Source organism: Diospyros lotus, chromosome 10 (genome assembly GCF_014633365.1).
Source record: "Diospyros lotus cultivar Yz01 chromosome 10, ASM1463336v1, whole genome shotgun sequence".
Lineage (NCBI taxonomy): Eukaryota > Viridiplantae > Streptophyta > Magnoliopsida > Ericales > Ebenaceae > Diospyros > Diospyros lotus.
Window position 1 is genome coordinate 1,336,048 of NC_068347.1, and position 19,637 is coordinate 1,355,684.

The following is a 19,637-nucleotide window of genomic DNA, read 5'->3' on the forward strand; positions in this document are numbered from 1 at the left end:
AAGAAGAAGAAAGAAAAGAAAAAGAAGAAAAGAAAAGAAAAGAAATGAAATGAAAAAAAGAAAAGAAATGTAAAAAAAAGGGGAAAGGAAAAATAATCTTCTCTTCTTTATGGGAAAAATGTGTTTATTATTCCAGAGATTTTGGCAAAAAAAAAAAAAATTATCTAAACGCACGAAAGTCAAGTTCAGGGCTTTTCAGGTAATTATAGTTTCGACCCTATGTTTCGAAACATGGAGCAACGTAAGAATCAAAATAAAATTTTGGGGAATCAGGTTTCGAAATTGAATGCTAAAAGGTTTCAAAATAAGGTGTTTTGGCAAGCTGTTTTGGCAAGCTGTTGTCAGAAGGTCGTGATTTGACACTTTGGAATAGTTATACCTATAATATGACTCTTGAGAAGAGTCTAATGAGAATAATCTGCCGGGTGTAATGAGAGTTTGAGATAGCACAAAGGATCGGATTACGTGTTAGTGCAACAGGAGCAAATGATTACGTATGGATTACACCAAGGTACAACGAGAACCACCCGATGTACGATTTGGAGCTAGTAGCTGGGGTATGTGCTTTTGAGGTTATGGAGACACCACTGAAATGGTGGGACATTTGATGTGCTCACAAACCATGAGGAGCCTGAGGTATGGGTTCTTGTAGAAGGAGCTAAACGAGTGGTAGCGATGGCGGATAGAGTTTCTTGAGGACTACAACTGCACTACTTCGTATCACCCGGGACATGGCCGTGAGGTGCCGACACATGACCTGGGTGGATAGTTGTGAGTGTAAGATGTTAGAGGCTTGTTGGCCTGCTGGCTATGAGCGTAATGCCAAATGGATCGTTTGTCTCTATCGCTAGCCTAACGGTTTAGCTGGATCTAGTGATCGAGATACAAAAAGTATGTGTGATTGATGGGTGTTATTGTCTATAATTGATGATTGTGGTCAGCTCAAGGGTTATGATTTCCGAGATGCAAGAGGGCAATCTTAAAAGTTTTGGGGTAGGACGTGTGTGCCTAAGATATGGAAGATGTGTGGTTGCCTACAAAGAGAAATAACAGGAAATTATGACACGGCATGCTTGTAGGCATCGGATGTGTAAGGAATGCAAACGGAAGTATTTGTCAAGGACTAAATGGACATTTGATTTGAAGTATTCAGGTAATGAGCTATGTATTGTTTTAGTTACCTTAACGGTCAAATGAAAATTTTGAGGCCAAAATTTCTTTAAGGAGGGGTGAATGTAATACCCGAGAAATTCTAAAATGACTCATGGGTAAATTATCTTGGGGAAAAAATGAAATTTAAGGATAAATTGAGGGTTCAAGGGTAATTTATTACCGTATGAATGACCGAATTGACTATAGGGAGTGCCTTGGAGCCGAGATGCCAAAGGAAAATGATATGGCCGTGATGAGTATTTCGAGGCATAATTTATGGCATCGAAAGAAATGAGATTGGGAATGATTTTTAGTACAGCTAAAATGCAGCTGCCAATTAGGCTACAATACTGAATTATGATAGACGACTTCCGGGAAGTCAACAGAAGTTTAAGGGGGCTTCGGTTTTTCATAAGGAACAACCCTTCAGTGGTTTCAGGAAAAAAACGAAGAGGTTTAGGGCCAAAACGAAGATTCAGACCTATGTGTAATTTCTTAAATTTGCTGGAGGGAGGTCAAAATGATATTTTTTTCAGAATCTTCAGGGATGCAATGAAAAGTATAGAACTTATAGGTCGCAATGGTAGTATTGGGAAGCTCAAGGGCTTCAAGGAAAGGACCAAAAGTTCAAAATGAGAAAAGATAGGGGTCAAAGTACAATTTTCAAAAGTTGAAGATGGAGCAAATCTTCCATGGCCGACCAAGCTTTCTCTACCACCTCCCATCACCAAATTCGGTGGTGAGAGACTCGAGGAAAGTGGCCTAGGATGCTCTTGGGTCGAGCTTAGGCTGACATTGGCCAAGATGATGACCAATTTTGCATGATTTTCGGCCGTTTTGTGGCCGAAATTCCAATACGTTGAATCTGTGTTTAGTGGCATTTTTGGACTAATCTGGGGTAGGTAGAAGCCTCAGGGAGATTGGATCGACCAAGCATGGGCATTTGGAGGCTCGGGGTTGCCTATAAATAGAGATTTTTGAATTAGTCGAATGAAGTGAAAAATTAAACTCTTAGATCCGAGAGTTTGGGCAAAAATTGAGAGCAATGGATAAAGGTCTTTTGTTCCCCATGTCCAAAGGATCATTTCTGTGAATTTTGAGCAATTTTCGTTAAGAGATGAAGGAGATATGGAGCTTCGTCCGAAAAACGAGCTTCACCAGAAAATAGCTTCGAGCAGTCTGAAAATGGCTCTGTTTGTGGGTTTTTTGGTATCATCTTATAGAGGATGAAAATAGGAAGCTATAGGTTCAAACAGGGGGTCAATCGGAGGTCAGATGAAGGAGATATGGCCATTAAACCAAAGGCAGCGCACTAATCCGGCGAGCTGGAGGTTGAAGAAAACCGATGTGTGGGGCACACACGCCAGTTGGGCCCCGCGAGTGGGGGCGCATGGAGCAACTTGTGGGGGCGCGTCCAGGCACGAAAAATTATGAAAAAAATTGATAAATTCCTCTAAAATCGAGATCTAGGTCCTGTCAAAAATATTTTGATTTGGAGTTCTTGATGTCTCGATTCTAGCACCAAGAACCTCGTTTTGCGTGAAAATGCACCATCCGGGTAAGGCCAGTATTTTTCCTTTGAAATTCATAGTATATTATGAATTGTTGTGGAGTTGGATTTGAGAAAATAGTCTCGAAGATATTTATTGGGATTTTTAGAAGGAAAAATGGAAGAAAATGAAGGAAAAATAAAATAAATGGAGTTTTCAAATATTTAGTGATAAAATGTCATTTTTATGATTGAGGTGATCGAGATGATATGATTGGTGCCACTTTTGAGAGTGGGCACAAGAATCAAGATCGGGCACGCATATAGAGGCGATGCACGCTTTTCGAGAAAATACAAGTTTATCTCAAAAAGGTGAGTTTTTCCTATCCTACGTGATATGATTGCTTATATATGCATAATATTTACGAAAGATATGATTTATTTTTCCATATTACATGGCACGATATTATTGTTACATTGATATTTGCACATGGGAATGGAATGTCGCCCCAGAGTGTAGCCGTAATTCCCCTAGGGCAATGATGGAATAATGTTAGGCTTGTCCTGCAGAGGTTCAGGATTTGCCTAGGATTCCGTGCTGGGTTGGGCCTGGGAAGTTACACTAGGGCAAATGTTTGTTCATGTATTTGCATCCTACATTCATGTATCATGTTCTTAAACCCTCACTAGAAGTTTTATCTTCTAATGGGTTATGCCCCTGAAACATTCCACGTTCCAGTTATGACTTGCAGATATGGTAGGGAGATGATTGAGACGTAACGGCACGTGATGACATGGCTGATGAGTTTGGCGAGTTGTCCCTTTATTTACTTCTTCATGACGAGTCAGGATATATTATTATATTGATGATCATGTATAAATGTTATGGTTTAATGTATTTTTGAGGTATCTTTAGATTGTATCAATTGAGGTACTTAGTTGTTATCTCTTGATGATGAGTCTCCATATAATTAAGTATTTAAAGATGTAATTGTACGAATTCTTATTTTATGATTAAAGTAGATTACGATTCTGTATCATATCAGGTTTCGATTTTAAGCTTCCGCAATTATGATGTTTACTTGTCTTAACTTATTGATTCTTATTTAATGTATTGAGAAGGTAAAACGGGATTGTCGGGAAATGGTTTATATTGAAAAAAAAAAATTTATTCCTGAAATTTCTAAGTTATTTAACGCTCGAAAAAGTGGGGCGTTATATGAATTGTCTTGACTGAGGTTTATGAAAGTTAGGACATGTGTTACATGAATTGTCTTGACTGAGGTTTATGAAAGTTAGGACATATGATGTTAAGAAGACCTATAATATCTATCCTATGACTCTCCATGCTAGGTTTGAACTTATATGTTCCTTAAATCCCAGGGATTGCCTCAAATTGAGAACTTATTGAATTGGAATATTGCCTATAGGGAAGGATATTTAACAAATAAGTACTTCCAAACCTTCTTGCCTAGACTATGCTTGCAATGGTTACCTATATCTTGTTTTGAAAAGCATCTCAATGTCCATCTTTTACCTTGTTCATCTTTGGGGATACCCTTCACCCGCAAAATCTTGATTTCTCATGACAGTTCGAAGACTTATTCTGTAACACCCCGCTTTTTCGGGCGCATTATAAACTTGGGACAATTCCAGGACAATAAATTTTTCTTTCAAACACTGCATCATTCTTCAAATTCGTCCCAAAATTCCCATACATTAATCTCGAAAGAGAATTACTATACATATCAAATGCGGAAGCAAAGATCGAAACCTGATATCTTAACATAAATCATAAATAAAATCTTACATCTTCAACATTTCTCAAAACATTCAGAATACATGAGCTACATACATTTCATTCTTCATGCACTCTGCTAAGTGCCGTTTCATGCCTCATTTATCCTTGAATCTGCTACAATCTCCACCTGGAACGTTTGAATATTCTAGGGGCAAAACCCAAGTTAGATGATGAATCATCTAAGTAAGGGTACATAATGTTATGTCATGTGTGTATGCAATGTCTTACCTCGTAGATGTCAACTGCACCCCTTATGCTACCTACCATTTTAGTGGTCCCCTTCTTTCAAAGCCGAGGTGTATGGGTGCACCCTTGGTAAAGTAGCGATGCTAGTTCGTACTCCCTACGGCCTCAAATGCGAGTGATCAATGATATCAACGTGTATTTATGCATTTCATAGTCATGTCATGGATGCAGTCTACGTGTTGGATACATATCAAGGCATGTCAATATGATGTAAATATTTTCAAGGAACATAAACCAAGTATTTTCCATAAAACTAACTTTAATTGGGGAGTACCACTTATCTTCTCAAGCTTATCGGGCTACCTCGATATCTGTGCCTTGTCTCGATTTATGTACCAACCTCAAAATTTGTACCAGTCTCTTCAACTTCAGACTCAAAGTATCCTAATTACCATAATTATTTAAATAAACATTAAAACCTATTTTCCCATAATTTCTGGCATTTTCTATAATTTTCTCTCTATTTCTTCCTATTTTCCCTCAATAATTCCAAATTAAATATTTCTAAAAATATTTTCTCAAATATCTCACTACGACAATTCATAAAATAATATTTTGGAATTTCTGAAATTTTCTAGAGAATTTTACTCACCTTGACTTAGCATCTCCGATTTCCTCGATATGCGTGCCCAAGCCGTTTTTCTTGCCAAAATCTCTGAGATATTACCGAAATATAATTTCCTATCTTTTTGAGATTTTTTCTGGGATTTTTTTGACATTTACCCATTATTTTTCCTTTTCTTTTTCTTCTTTCTTCTTCTTCTTCTTCTTGCTCTTCCTTTCTTCCCTGTAACTGCCGTGAGAACCAGCCTTTACCCGCCGCTGCCCGCCGTGATCTCAGCCTTGTCGGCTGCTACCGCCGCCCTCAGCTGTGCCCTCTGCTGCGAGCCGTCGCCGCCGTGACCTCCTCCGCGTGCTGCAGCGCCCGCGCGCCGCCCCTGCCGCTACCATGCGGCTGGCTTGGCCGCCTTTGGCCTTGCCTTGCCGGCCTCCACCGAGGGCTGCCCCTGCTTCGCGCCACCACCTGCAACTCTTCCGCTCGCTGCTGCTTCTCCAGCTTGGGGGTGCTCATTTGCTCGGCTGCCATGGCCGAGCTTGTTGGAAGCTTGGATGCGGCTATGGCAGCCGCCTGCCGCTTCTCCGACCAGCCTCTCTTCCTCTCGCGATCTCTCTCTTTTGGGCTCTCAAGCTTCTCTCGGCCTTCTCTGCTCCCAGCTCTCTGTCATGGCCAATTCGGCCATGCTCTGTAAATGGGAGAAGGAAATTCAATGCCACTTCTTCCATTTCTTCAAACTCTCTCTCTCTCTCTATATATATATATATATATCCGAAGCAACTTGGGCACTACCCATCCCTCTCGACAACCCTCTGCAAATCCCTCAACCTAATACCATCGAGCTTCCTGCTGCTTCTCAATTGGCCAAGATGGCTGCCAATTTATAGCCTTCGTTGCCTTGGCCGCTACTCCATTTATACATCATATTAATTGCTTCATTACTCACTCCATACCTCTGACAAATTCTTTCCTCAATTCACGCTGCCACAATCTTCCATTTTGCAGCCCAAATTTCGACCATTAAAGCTTCACAGAAGCTTCGCAAAGCCAGCTTGCACACACGCACTATGCATATATATATTTATATAATTATTATATAATACACTAATATATAAGAGAAATTACATTTTTAATTCTCATAATTCATTTAATATCACTTGGGTAACTTTCTTATTACAATCATGCCCTCAAACATAGATTAAATTTACATTTTAATACCGAAAATTCATAATTAATAATCCAAATCTTAGTCGAAAAGGACAATTTCATCCCAGTATCCTCACCAGGCTATTGTTTCATCCCGAAATTACTGAAGGGTTGCTCATTACGCAAAATCGGAGTCTCCCTAGGGTTCCGTTGATTTTTCGGGAGCCTCCTACAACGATTCGGTTTCACAGCCTAAATGGCAGCTGTATTTTAGCTGTACCGAAAATCGTTCCAAATTCGATTTCTTTCGATACCATAAATCCTAACTTGGAACGCATATCGAGACCATATCATTTTCTTTAGATAATTTCACTCCAAGGCATTTCCTGCAGTCGATTCGATACGTATAACTGCTATCAAACCAATTTTTCGGTATTCTAAACTTATCGAAATTACGTGACAACCTCATACGAATATGGGGTATTACATATTCGATCCTAAATCAAATTACAAGCTGGCAAAACGCTAAATTCCAATGTAGCTCTAATGATATGACTCTTTATTTAACACAATTTTTCTCATTTTTTTCCATAAAGGAGACAACAAAAACAAAAGATTATTAAATTTTATTTTTTTATATCAGATATGAGAGAGAGAGAGAGAGAGAGCAAAATCAGATGTAAAATGACATTGATCTCAAACTTTTAATAGATAATATAATTTATTTTAAAGTCAGATTTTAAATTATTTTGTTTATAAATAATTATTTCCTTCGAATTTGAAGATATACGCGGATATATATATATATATATATTCAATTTCTTATAACTCTTGGCAAACATAAATTCCGTTAAAAATGTTCCATGGGCTTCATTAACAAATTAAGTAACCCTTAAAGAGGATAATATAAAAATAAAAGATAAATAAAATCAATAAATACCATGTAAAGGAATTATCCACTAATTTTACTCACATCGTCTAAATCTCATATTTGGTATTGGGGGATGACTGATTTTCTTCTAGGACCTAAACTCGATTATTATTTTTTTTTATTGTTGGTGTACTTCATTTGGCTGAAACGCAACAATTGTTGATTTTGTAATCAAGAGCGGTTAGTGTCCTAGTTAGCTCACCAAATTCAAGGTGCTATCTGGACAATATTGTCTACGTTATCTTTTTCCTTGGTCATTGCATTTACAATTAGGTTGTCTTTCCTAGGCGTTCATTGTTGCATGGGTCAATATTACGGGTTTGTGTTTTTTGAGATTATCGGCGTTATGCGGTCTCTCACCGCTCGTGTTCTTGATTTTGGTAAATAAGGTAAATCGCAGGTGAAGATTTTGTCTCACTGCGCAGAGCAAGGAATAGAACCCACGATCTATTGATGCGAATCTCAACTTATCGTGATCCAACTACTTGACTTATGCTTGAAAACGGATATATGTTTCTTTGTTTGTCTGGGATAAGTGACTTTGTCCTATTTGGTGTTGTTTTTTTTTGCAGAGACCGATTTATGTGTCACTCCACAGTAAAATTTAAATTTTAAAAATAAAAATTTTAATTTTTAGTAATGGCCCAGTTGATTTTATTATGATAATAAAAATTTAACTTCTAACTTTTGTTATGATCTGTTCTTGTTTTATGTTTAATGCAAGCTTATTTATAAAAAAAAAAATTATAATAATAATAATAATAAATAAATAAATATTTGGTTATTGTTAATTTTTTTTTTATGGAGTTAGAAGTTAAATTTAAAATAATGCATTATGTTGATTCTTGTTTGAATTTTTTTTAATGAAATTTTTTTCTTGGATGATATACTAGTTGTACGGAAACGAAAATAGGAAACGAATACGGAGAAACGTCATTTTTCAAAAACATAAGAAATGAAAACGCGACCGAAATGTGTAAATAAACAAAAATATAAAGGTTTTTTTGTAAATATAATTTTTAATATAAAAAATTATAAAAACTAGTTATTCAATCTAAAAATAAACATAAATTCCATAATACATTCAAACAAATTTTGGAAACAAATTCTAGAAAAAATTAAAAAATTTGAGTTAGAGATGGAAAATTTTCATCTTTATTTATGGATGGAAATGCGTTTTCAAATCGAAAACACATTTTTTGATATTTTCTTAATATTATAAAATAATCACAAAAAGTTTCTAAATTTACAATAATAGCCTAGAAACGTTTCTTGGTGTTTCGGAAACAGAAACGTTTCAAAAATGCTGACGGATTACACGTATAGCGGTGCAGGTAAAATTAAAATTTTTTATACACATCAGAGATGCATAGCGGAATACAATAAATACACACCATACACAGATTGGGTATTTAAGTAATACATATATTTATCTCATGAATAACAACAAATGCGTAATTGAAATTCAATGTTAGGTTGGGATACATAAACTATTTATGTATTGAGATTGATTTCACCTTACGTTGTGGTGGCCATAGGCTGTCCACACCTAGTATGATCTCCGATATCATTCTAGTCACCTTTTCCCGTGCTAGACTATAGGCTTCCTATATCACCAGCACCCGTTCCTCAACTTCTCCACTCGACAATCACGCACCTAAAATTAATTAGAAGCAGAAACGGAAGAAGATAGAGAAAACAGAGGAAGAACAGAGGAAGCAAGTAACAAAATTCCCTCCAATTTGTTTAATTCCTTCCAGAAGTCCCCACCTACCCTCCCAATTTCGTGCCATGTGTAACACATTCAAAATTGATTGGGGTGATGCAAGAGTCGACTTTCAGCGAAGAGTCAACTTCTAGTTTCAGGAAAGTCGACTCTCAGCTTCAGGAGGAGTCAATTCCCAATCTCAAGATAGTCACAAACAGTCAAACTTGTGATGTATCAGTTCATTAACTATTAATGAACCATTATCATTAACATTTAATGACACATTCAAAACCATCATTAACTATTAATGATATTCAAGACACATCGAGTGCAAAATGTCCATACTAGAAGGAATACTAGCAATCAAATAACACCAAAACTCATTTATTTTTTATATTAAAAATTATATTTACTAAAAAACCCTATATTTTTTTATTTCTATTTTCCCTCGTATTTCGGTTTCCTACATTTTTTGAAAATGTCATTTCTTTTTTCTATTTTGTACTGTATGTGCTTTCTATATATTTTCATTTCCATGTAGCCTAAACCTTAGCCATTTTTAGTTACGCTAAAAATACGTTACATAGCAATCGAGGATTAATCGAGTAATAAGAGAGTATGTCTCTATTTTTCTCTAATTAGGATTCTAACTTTCTTAAGATAATTTTTTGTATAAATTTTCATATATTTAATAAATTTATGTGGTTTTTGAGTTATTATACATGTCCAATCAAATTCATCAACTAGTTATTGACATCAGCTATCTCTAATATATTTTCTTTTCAATTGAAGCAAAAGATGTGCCATTTTTATTTTATTTTTTTGTAATTGAGAACTTCGTAAAACAAAAGGAGAGATTGTATACAACAACGCTAAGGTAAACCCCAAGCAAAAATCAAAGCACAGGAAAAACTAACAACACCAACAAAGAATGCATGAACTCTAGGACTAGAATGTCCTAAGAACCACAAACCTATCTAAGACAACCTGGGAGGAGGCGCCACAAATTGTGAGGTCCCCTACCCGGAGATCCTGGAGGCCTGCGAGCCCTAGGCAGAAGTCTCAAGAGAAGAGTAAAGTGATGCAAAAAAATTTCGGCCAAAATGGCATGCAAAATGAAAAGTCCAAAAATACTATGGAAGCATGGTATATACATACATACAAAACCAAAAGATAAAAGGGATGGCTAACACAAGGCACACCCCTGAACCAAAAACCTGGGTACAAGATCACAACATCAAAAACTAAGTTGGTGGCCTTTGGTACCCTGGAACCACAAAAACTCCCCCAAGACCAATGGCTGGGACTACCCTGTACGACCCATGCACTCATACGCTATTGCTCTCACCCTCAGTCTTTGCCTTCCCTTTACTTGGAATGATGTAAAGCAAGGGTGAATCACAAGACTCAGCAAGCATATAGAAAAAATATGATAAAGCTGAAAATAAATCCCCTTACACAGAGTACAACCTATCAAATACCGTGATAGAAGTCAAAGTGCCATGCCATGCTTACAATTCTCAGCCATCAACACAAATAAATAAATCAATGCACATAATGGCAGTTCTTGGGGCCAACATAATAAATGCACAACCTGGCACCCAAGTCCGCATACAAACCTTCCGCATCCATGAACTGGTTGGCATAAATCATATGAGCCCGAGGCCCTAGCTAGCAAAGATATATGAGCCCACGGCCCTGGCTAGCAAAGATATATATATATATATAGTATCATAGCCATGCAATGCAACAAGTAACAGATGCAATGGCGTAGTGAGCACTAACGTGATACATCAGCCCCCATAAGTAGGGCATCAGGCCATGCTCCGTCCACATAGGAATACACATACAATGCAATGCCTGTGCACCTAGGTAGTCTAATATGATTGTGTCTAGGCATACTCAGCTTATGTTTTCTCCCAATGATGTAAACCCAATCCCATGCAATGTCATGCCATGCAATATGCCACATATTGATAGAGTCGATAAACAGTGACCAAGGACCGATCAACCATCTGTGACTAGGGGCAACCGGTCGACAGCCGTCCTCGGCCAAGTCAACGATTCACTCCAGTCTCACTAAATGGTCAACACACCACCTCACTAGTCAACAACTCATGCCTCCCGTTACCAAGACTCACACACTTGCGGGAAACCATAACCACAACCAAACCCAACCAATCGCTAGGAACCCAGCCCCGAATCAGGTGACTGCACTCCCACCCTGCAATTAAAACACAAAACAAAACACAATAAAAATTTTATATTTTTTTCTTTGTTTAGGTGAGAGGTTTATACTCGTCAGTGTACGAGTGCAGTTGTAGTCCAAATTTAAATTTATATTTTCTGAATGAGTCCAGGTCGTCCACTGAGAGATTTATTTATGGCAAAATAAAAAGAATGTCACACAAGCACACACGCATTTGGATAAATTGGCAAAAAGGTTTTTTATGGTTTTTTAAACAACAGATACTAGGAAATAAATTAAGGCAGTAATTGAAATAAATACTTTAAGTGAGAATATAAAATTGGATAGTACTTGAGTTAAGACAATTTCAGTGCCAACCCGTTGATTCCCAAATTTTAGCATAAAAGATTTAGCAACATTAATTTAATTTCAGATATGAGGGTTTGTTATTAAATGCAATTAGAGATGATGATAGTTCTAGGTTAAGCAATCCCCATACAGATATGCGGGATTCTAATTTAAGCAACCACCATAAATTCAATTGCAATTAATACACAAAATAACTAAATTAATCATCCGGGTTTGGGTATGATAGCGTTTCCAGTTCTAGTAACTCTCATACATGGCATGAAAGCTCTAAGTTAGGCTTACGCTCCAATCCAAACCTAGTGATTTCTCAATAATTAAGATACACTCATACTGAAATTTAAATTAATGTTACTTATTTAAAGCGCAGCTTTCTTTGGGAATCATTGGCGTTGGACACTGTCCTTGCCTTAACCCAAGATTAGATTTAGCTACTCATTTCCATTTAAAAGTTAATTGACATGAATTTAAACGACGTAATTTAAATAACAGAATTTAAATGACAAGAAATTTTAAAGGCATAAACTAACCGGCCATTTAGGCGGTGAATAATTAAATAACAAGAATTAAAATGACAAGAAATTTAAAAGCATAAACTAACCGTCCATTTAGGCGGTGAATAATTAAATGACAAGAATTAAAATTACAGAAATTTAAAGGCACAAATTAACCGGCCATTTAGGCGGTGAATAATAAAGTAATAATAAATAGCATAAGAATTTAAAAGAAGAAAGGAAGGAAGTAAGATCACAAGAGAGAATACTAAAGAAAAGGGGAAAGAACAAGAACAATTCGCAAAGAGAGAATTATAAGGAAACAACTAAACTTTGATTCAAGAATAATAATCACACTTACAAATGCAATCAAGTGAGCTATTTATAGGCCACAAGATGCAATACAAACCACACAATTTCAATTATTCAATTAGACATAATTATATCTAATGGGCACTCACACACTTAAAGTTAAATGGATTTTAGCTATAATACACACCTAATATTAAATGGATTTTAGCTAAAATACATACCTAATAAAGCACTCATAAAGTTAAATGGATTTTAGCTATAATATCCACCTAATAGTTAAATGGATTTTAGCTAAAAAACACACATAATAAAGCTCTCACATAAAAAATAAAAATAGATTTCTATAAATTGGTTTTTAATCTTCATTAGGATTAAAAATAATCCTTGGGCCTTCTCCAAATAATATTTTCCATGGGTTGCTCAAATTGGGCCTTAATTCTTCATGGGCTTGAATTTTTCATGGACTTTAATTTTTCATGGGTTTGATTTCTTCATGGACTTGATTTCTCCATGGCTTTGATTTCTTCATGGACTTGAATTCTTCATGGACTTTAAGTCTTCATGGGCTTGAATTCTTCATGCCTAAAAAAAAATAAAAATAATTTAATGTTATTAATAAATTATATATTATATATATGTATTACACATGGCACATATATATTAGATTATATTATATATATATTACATGCATGCATATAATGATATATATGTATTATATATAATTTTATATATTATTATTATTTACTTTAGAACTTCATTTCATTCATCTTTCAATTTAAATTTACATATAACCATAAAATATATATTAATATCTAATTTAAACCATATTTAAGATCGAAAGAAGAGTATAATTATAACAAAATTTTTACAAAATTAACCACTAATCATACCCCCCAACTTAAACATTGCTAGTCCCTTAGCAATCAGATTATACACCTGCCAAACTTTATTCACAATAACTATATGAATGTAAAAATTTCAAATTCGAAACCGAAATGCATAAAATTAAATAAATAATTTAGCATTCTAAATCAGATTTTTGGTTAAAGGTCATACAATCTCAGGAATGGAAATTAGGATAACCAACACACAGACTTACTCCCTCGAAGTTTTGACTTCAAATCTTACTATGAATTTTCTCTCCAATAAAAAGGATTCCTCAGGTGTACACACAAGGGGATGCACCGTTATAAGAGTAAATGCAGAACAAGTTCAAAACTCGGTGCCATCCTAAATACAAGGAACGTATTTTCATGAAAGAATAAGGAAATTGACATAGCTTCATGATTGGAATAATGCTCTAGATGAGTAACTTCTGAATTTAAACATGATTCCCTACTCCAAACTCGAATTCTGAGATCACATGATTTATAGCATCAAAAGGGACCAGACTGGGTTGTAATGGGGCTATAAGGTTAATACGGGTTGTCAAAGAAAAGGTAGAGTGTGCAAAGGGTGTGTCGGGAATTTTTTTTTTTTTTTTTTAGCATTCATTTTGAAACAGTTATGCTGAATAACTAAGAGAATTTGCCCTCTTTTTTTCACTTTTTTTTTTCTTCTTTTTTTTTTCTTTTTTTTTTCTTTTTTTTTCTTTTTCTTTTTAAATATGAAAATAGATAAACAGACTAATTCCCAAAATCACACCAGATTGGATAAAATTCATATGGTTATGGGTTAAACGAGGGTAACGAAAGAAGTTGTACTACAAATGGCTCAAATGGGCTAACAAGAGGTTGATTTAAAGAAAAAAAATAGGCTCAAAATGAAAGAAATTGATCCCCTTATCATGCTTCTCAGTCATCTAATTCATAGTTTGAAACCAGTCAAATTCATCCGCTATCATACTAGACATTCAAAGCGAATTGATATTTTGAAGCCATTGAAAAGATAAGATAAACAAGAGAGCATATTTAGAGTAAGTGTTATTTCACTCAGAATTAACGGTTATTAGGCTCAAACACTTGCTTGGGTAATAGTCTCCACTTCTGTTGAGGGATCATTCAATGTACTAATCAGCTAATTACTGTTACCTTTGACTTTATGACCGATAACCAATTTCTAAATTTTGAATCCCTGATGAATGTAAATTACTTATTCTCATGCATAAACGTTTTCAAATGAGAAATCAATGCATTCATGTTTCGTATTGCAAACTTAACCGGCTATCAGTGCATAACTTTAAAGCTTTAGGAATAGCATTATTTAAAACACATAATAATTTTTTTTTTTTTATAAGAGCAGATAAAGATAATCAATTCCCACAAGACTACAAACTAGTAATTACAAACTCACAGTTAAATATAAACCAGATGATTCATGACTAGACCTTACACCCCCCAACTTGAATTGCAGTAATAAATCAGGGTTGTTAGGAATACCTGTAACTCCACAAGTCCATAGATTTGCTATGAACTACTAAAACTTAAACAACAAATGAACACACCATATATATATATTTATATTTTCACACCAAAATAAAAATTTCATGCAAGTCATAAGATAAGCAAAATGCGTCTCAAGAGTACAAAAAGTACTCCTTACTCAGCCATCTTATCAAAGACTTTGCTAACAACATTCCACAGTTTTGTTTTGTTTTGTTTTGTTTTTTTTTTTTTTTTTTTTTTTTAAAGAACACAATCAAGAAAAATTCTGCGAGTTGTACAATAACTAGATGCGTCTCAAGAGTACAAAAAGTACTCCTTACTCAGCCATCTTAATAAAGAGCATTTCTCACAGTGATAAATCTAAATTAATCGGACCCCTTTGGCGCTTGTTACTAATTGCCTTAGACCAGTCTATCCGAGGCTCATGAGGATCGTACTGTGGAACATAAGCATGTAATTTCTCTAACAGCTTATCAATGGTGGATGCAGAAATGAGAATCTTTCTTGCTGAACGAGAAATGAACTGTTGGTCCACAGCCTGATCAAGAAAAGAGAGTAACCCATCGAAAAAATGGTTAACATTTAAAAGTCCAATGGGTTTGGTATGGAGATTACTCTTGGCCCAGGAGATTATACAAAAGATTTCTTCAAGTGTTCCAAAACCTCCTGGTAAAGCAATGAAGGCATCTGACTGATAAATCTTACAAGCCATGCGCTCAGACATAGAAGTCGTTTCTATAAGTTGACCGCGTGTAATCCCGGAAATATGTGGTTCAGCTAAAGGGATTGGCATTATACCTACCACAGATGAATTTCCAAGATGTACAGCTTGTGAAACATAACCATTCAATCCACGACTTCCCCCTCCATATACCAAATTAATTTTTTTCTCTCCTAATTTTTTACCAAGTTCGTTCGCTGCAAGTGCGTAACAAATATCACTCCCAAGTTGAGAGCCACAAAGTACACATATGGTTTTAATTTGACGAACGAACTACCCTTCCATGTTTGTTTCTTTTGTATGTCCTGAAAAGAAGTTTGGAGATCAAAAGTAGCTATACAACAATTCAACAAGAAATAAATACAAACAAAAATCTTGCGTATATATAAGTAGTTGTGATTGTGGCTCACATCTTCCTCTGGTTTTACGTCCAGAAACGGCTTAAACACTTTCTATGAAGCGGGGATAAGCTTCCCATCCAATTTTTTTATAGATTGGCAAACAGGGTCTTTTTTAGTCAGATTCCCAAGACTATAGCGTTGGTGGTCACTTCTGAACTGGGTCCATAAAGCAAGAAGTTCTCTTTGCACTATTCCACATGGATGCGTCTCAAGAGTCAATCGGATATCATCTAGAGACTCCTTACTCAGTCCATCCTTTATGAAACTAATTTTATCTTCTCGATTTATGGACGTAAACCCCACAGATTTGCATCGTGTGTTACAGGTCCATCGAGCACATTTGTAACAACCATTCACTCTTTTCGCTCTTCTTTTCTTCGCAAAACTACTCTTCCCTAAGCCTGGAAAATGCTTAAAACTAGGTGAAGTTTCACCAGCTAATCGAACTTTTGCTTCGATCAGCCAACGAATATCTTCAGGGATGTTATTAAGCATCAACAACCTAAGTCTTTCACACCTAGCAACATAAATTTTTTTCAAATCATTCTGCGGGAGAGATGGATAGTACTTGTGAATTTTTGAGAGATAAAGATCCATTTTTTTTTTTTTAAAAAAAAAAAATTATACTAAGAAGAAAGTAAAGAACTATAAACTTTACAAAAGGGATGAGAGTACCTGATCGGAGAATAACACAAAGGAGAGAAGATTGAGCTCAAGAGGGGTAACTTGCCTCATACAGATATGGAGTCTCTTATAGAGCAATGGGCATCACTATTCTACACTCGACTCGAGGCATGCCATAATTGCACCGTCAGACTTGACGTCGTTTAGCGTCTCATTTTTCAACATTTGGCAGTGTGCCTTTTTTTTTTTCAACGCTCGGCGCCTCTGTTTTCAACATTTGGCAGTGTGCCTTCTTTCTTTATAGGGCAGTGTGATTGCACTGTCCAAGAAAAGATGGCTACCACCAGCGTCAATTTTGTCTCTCTCAATTCAATTTTTTTTGTTTAATTAATTTTGGTTTATGTCTTTTTTTTTTTTTTTTGTAGACACCTTACCCCCCAACTTAAATTGCGTATTGTCCTCAATTGGCAATAAAAGGATAGAAGATAGGCATACCTGGCGGTCTTCAATACATAAACTCGTATGGAGAAATTTTATTTAGACTGCACATAGAGAAACACTAGTTAAGTAATGAAGAAAAGGAACAACTTATATGTATATATATATATATATAATTATTTTATTATATTTTTATTTTTATTTTTTTAGAATTTTTTTTTTCTTTTCTTCCAATTAAGGATCAAATGAGTGGTTGCCCACCTAATCGTATAATATCTCCCATTCACTACACCACTTTTAAAGTTATTTTCAAAATTATATAAATTGATTTTTCTCATGAATGCACATATATATTTTGAAAATATATCGTCCGGAGGTGTTGGTTTTATTATATCCGCGTATGGCACATTAATTTGCACAAACATCTCACACGTGTTTGGTTTAATTTGATCCTCAATAATATCGACTAACCTAAAAGATAGAAATTGAGGGGTAAATGTTGATAAACTTATGATTTTTTCACATTTTGGCTCTCGAATTTTATCCTCTTCTTCCTCCCAAGTTTCTTCTTTTCTTACATCATTTTGGTCTTTTTCTTCCTCCAAGGCTTCATTGACATCTACCTCACTGTGATCAACCACTCTCTCTTCTTGCACCAAAGGGTGTACTGTCCTAGGGGCATCAAGTTTCTCAATTATTTCTCCATTCCTTAAGACAGTCACTCCTATGTCCTGCTCCTGACTTTCACTTTTGATGATGGGTTTTATTAATGGGATTTGGAGTGAGTTGGGATGGACAGGCTCTGACATGCTCAAAGTCTGTGTTAGCTGTGTCAATTGGTTCCTAATGTCCTCTGTAACTCTAATGGTATGTTCTTGACATTTGGACATTTGTGTAAAAATTTCCATTTAGCCTTGCATAAATAGATTGAAGGTATCTTCTAATGAACTCCCATGAGGGGGTTGATATGCATCGAATGTAGACCCTTCATTAGTTTGAAATGATTGAGGCTGGGAAAGGAAGTGCTCATGTGGTTGGGCTACAAAATCATTTTCCCATGAGAAATTTGGATGAAAGTGTGAATTAAGGTGATATGCATCAAAGTCCGAATGGTAGTTTTCCTCATGGTTCTGGTAATACATTCTCTCATAGTTGTGTGTGTGTGTGTAACTGGATTGACCATACAATACCTCCTTAAAAGCAGGTATTATAGGGCAGTCATCCGTTAAATGAGCTGAAGTCTCACACACAGCACACCAAACCTCAATTTCATGGTAAGTGGATAACAAATGGGTAGTGTCTGATTGCAAATCAAAAGTGGTTTGCCTAAGAGGGTATAGATAATCCTTAAGAGGTCTAGACAAATCAGATTCAAAATGATAATTTTCATCATGATAAGTATCTTGTGCAGACAGATTGTAGTAATTTTGAGACATGAGTGTAAAGTTGACAATCCAATTGCAGGTAAAGACTCAGAATGATATGAAAATACTGTTTCAAAATTCTACCTGATCTCAGTCTCATATACAATGCACAAACAAAAATAAAGTAAAAGAGAATTAGAGTTACCGATTTTATCAAGAGATGCTTATTCTTTTTTCTTTTTTTTTTTATTTTTTTCTTTTTGTTTTTGCCTTAATCTCCCCGGCAACGGCGCCAAAATTTGACTGCACTCCCACCCTGCAATTAAAACACAAAACAAAACACAATAAAAATTTTATATTTTTTTCTTTGTTTAGGTGAGAGGTTTATACTCGTCAGTGTACGAGTGCAGTTGTAGTCCAAATTTAAATTTATATTTTCTGAATGAGTTCAGGTCGTCCACTGAGAGATTTATTTATGGCAAAATAAAAAGAATGTCACACAAGCACACACGCATTTGGATAAATTGGCAAAAAGGTTTTTTATGGTTTTTTAAACAACAGATACTAGGAAATAAATTAAGGCAGTAATTGAAATAAATACTTTAAGTGAGAATATAAAATTGGATAGTACTTGAGTTAAGACAATTTCAGTGCCAACCCGTTGATTCCCAAATTTTAGCATAAAAGATTTAGCAACATTAATTTAATTTCAGATATGAGGGTTTGTTATTAAATGCAATTAGAGATGATGATAGTTCTAGGTTAAGCAATCCCCATACATGATATGCGGGATTCTAATTTAAGCAACCACCATAAATTCAATTGCAATTAATACACAAAATAACTAAATTAATCATCCGGGTTTGGGTATGATAGCGTTTCCAGTTCTAGTAACTCTCATACATGGCATGAAAGCTCTAAGTTAGGCTTACGCTCCAATCCAAACCTAGTGATTTCTCAATAATTAAGATACACTCATACTGAAATTTAAATTAATGTTACTTATTTAAAGCGCAGCTTTCTTTGGGAATCATTGGCGTTGGACACTGTCCTTGCCTTAACCCAAGATTAGATTTAGCTACTCATTTCTATTTAAAAGTTAATTGACATGAATTTAAACGACGTAATTTAAATAACAGAATTTAAATGACAAGAAATTTTAAAGGCATAAACTAACCGGCCATTTAGGCGGTGAATAATTAAATAACAAGAATTAAAATGACAAGAAATTTAAAAGCATAAACTAACCGTCCATTTAGGCGGTGAATAATTAAATGACAAGAATTAAAATTGCAGAAATTTAAAGGCACAAATTA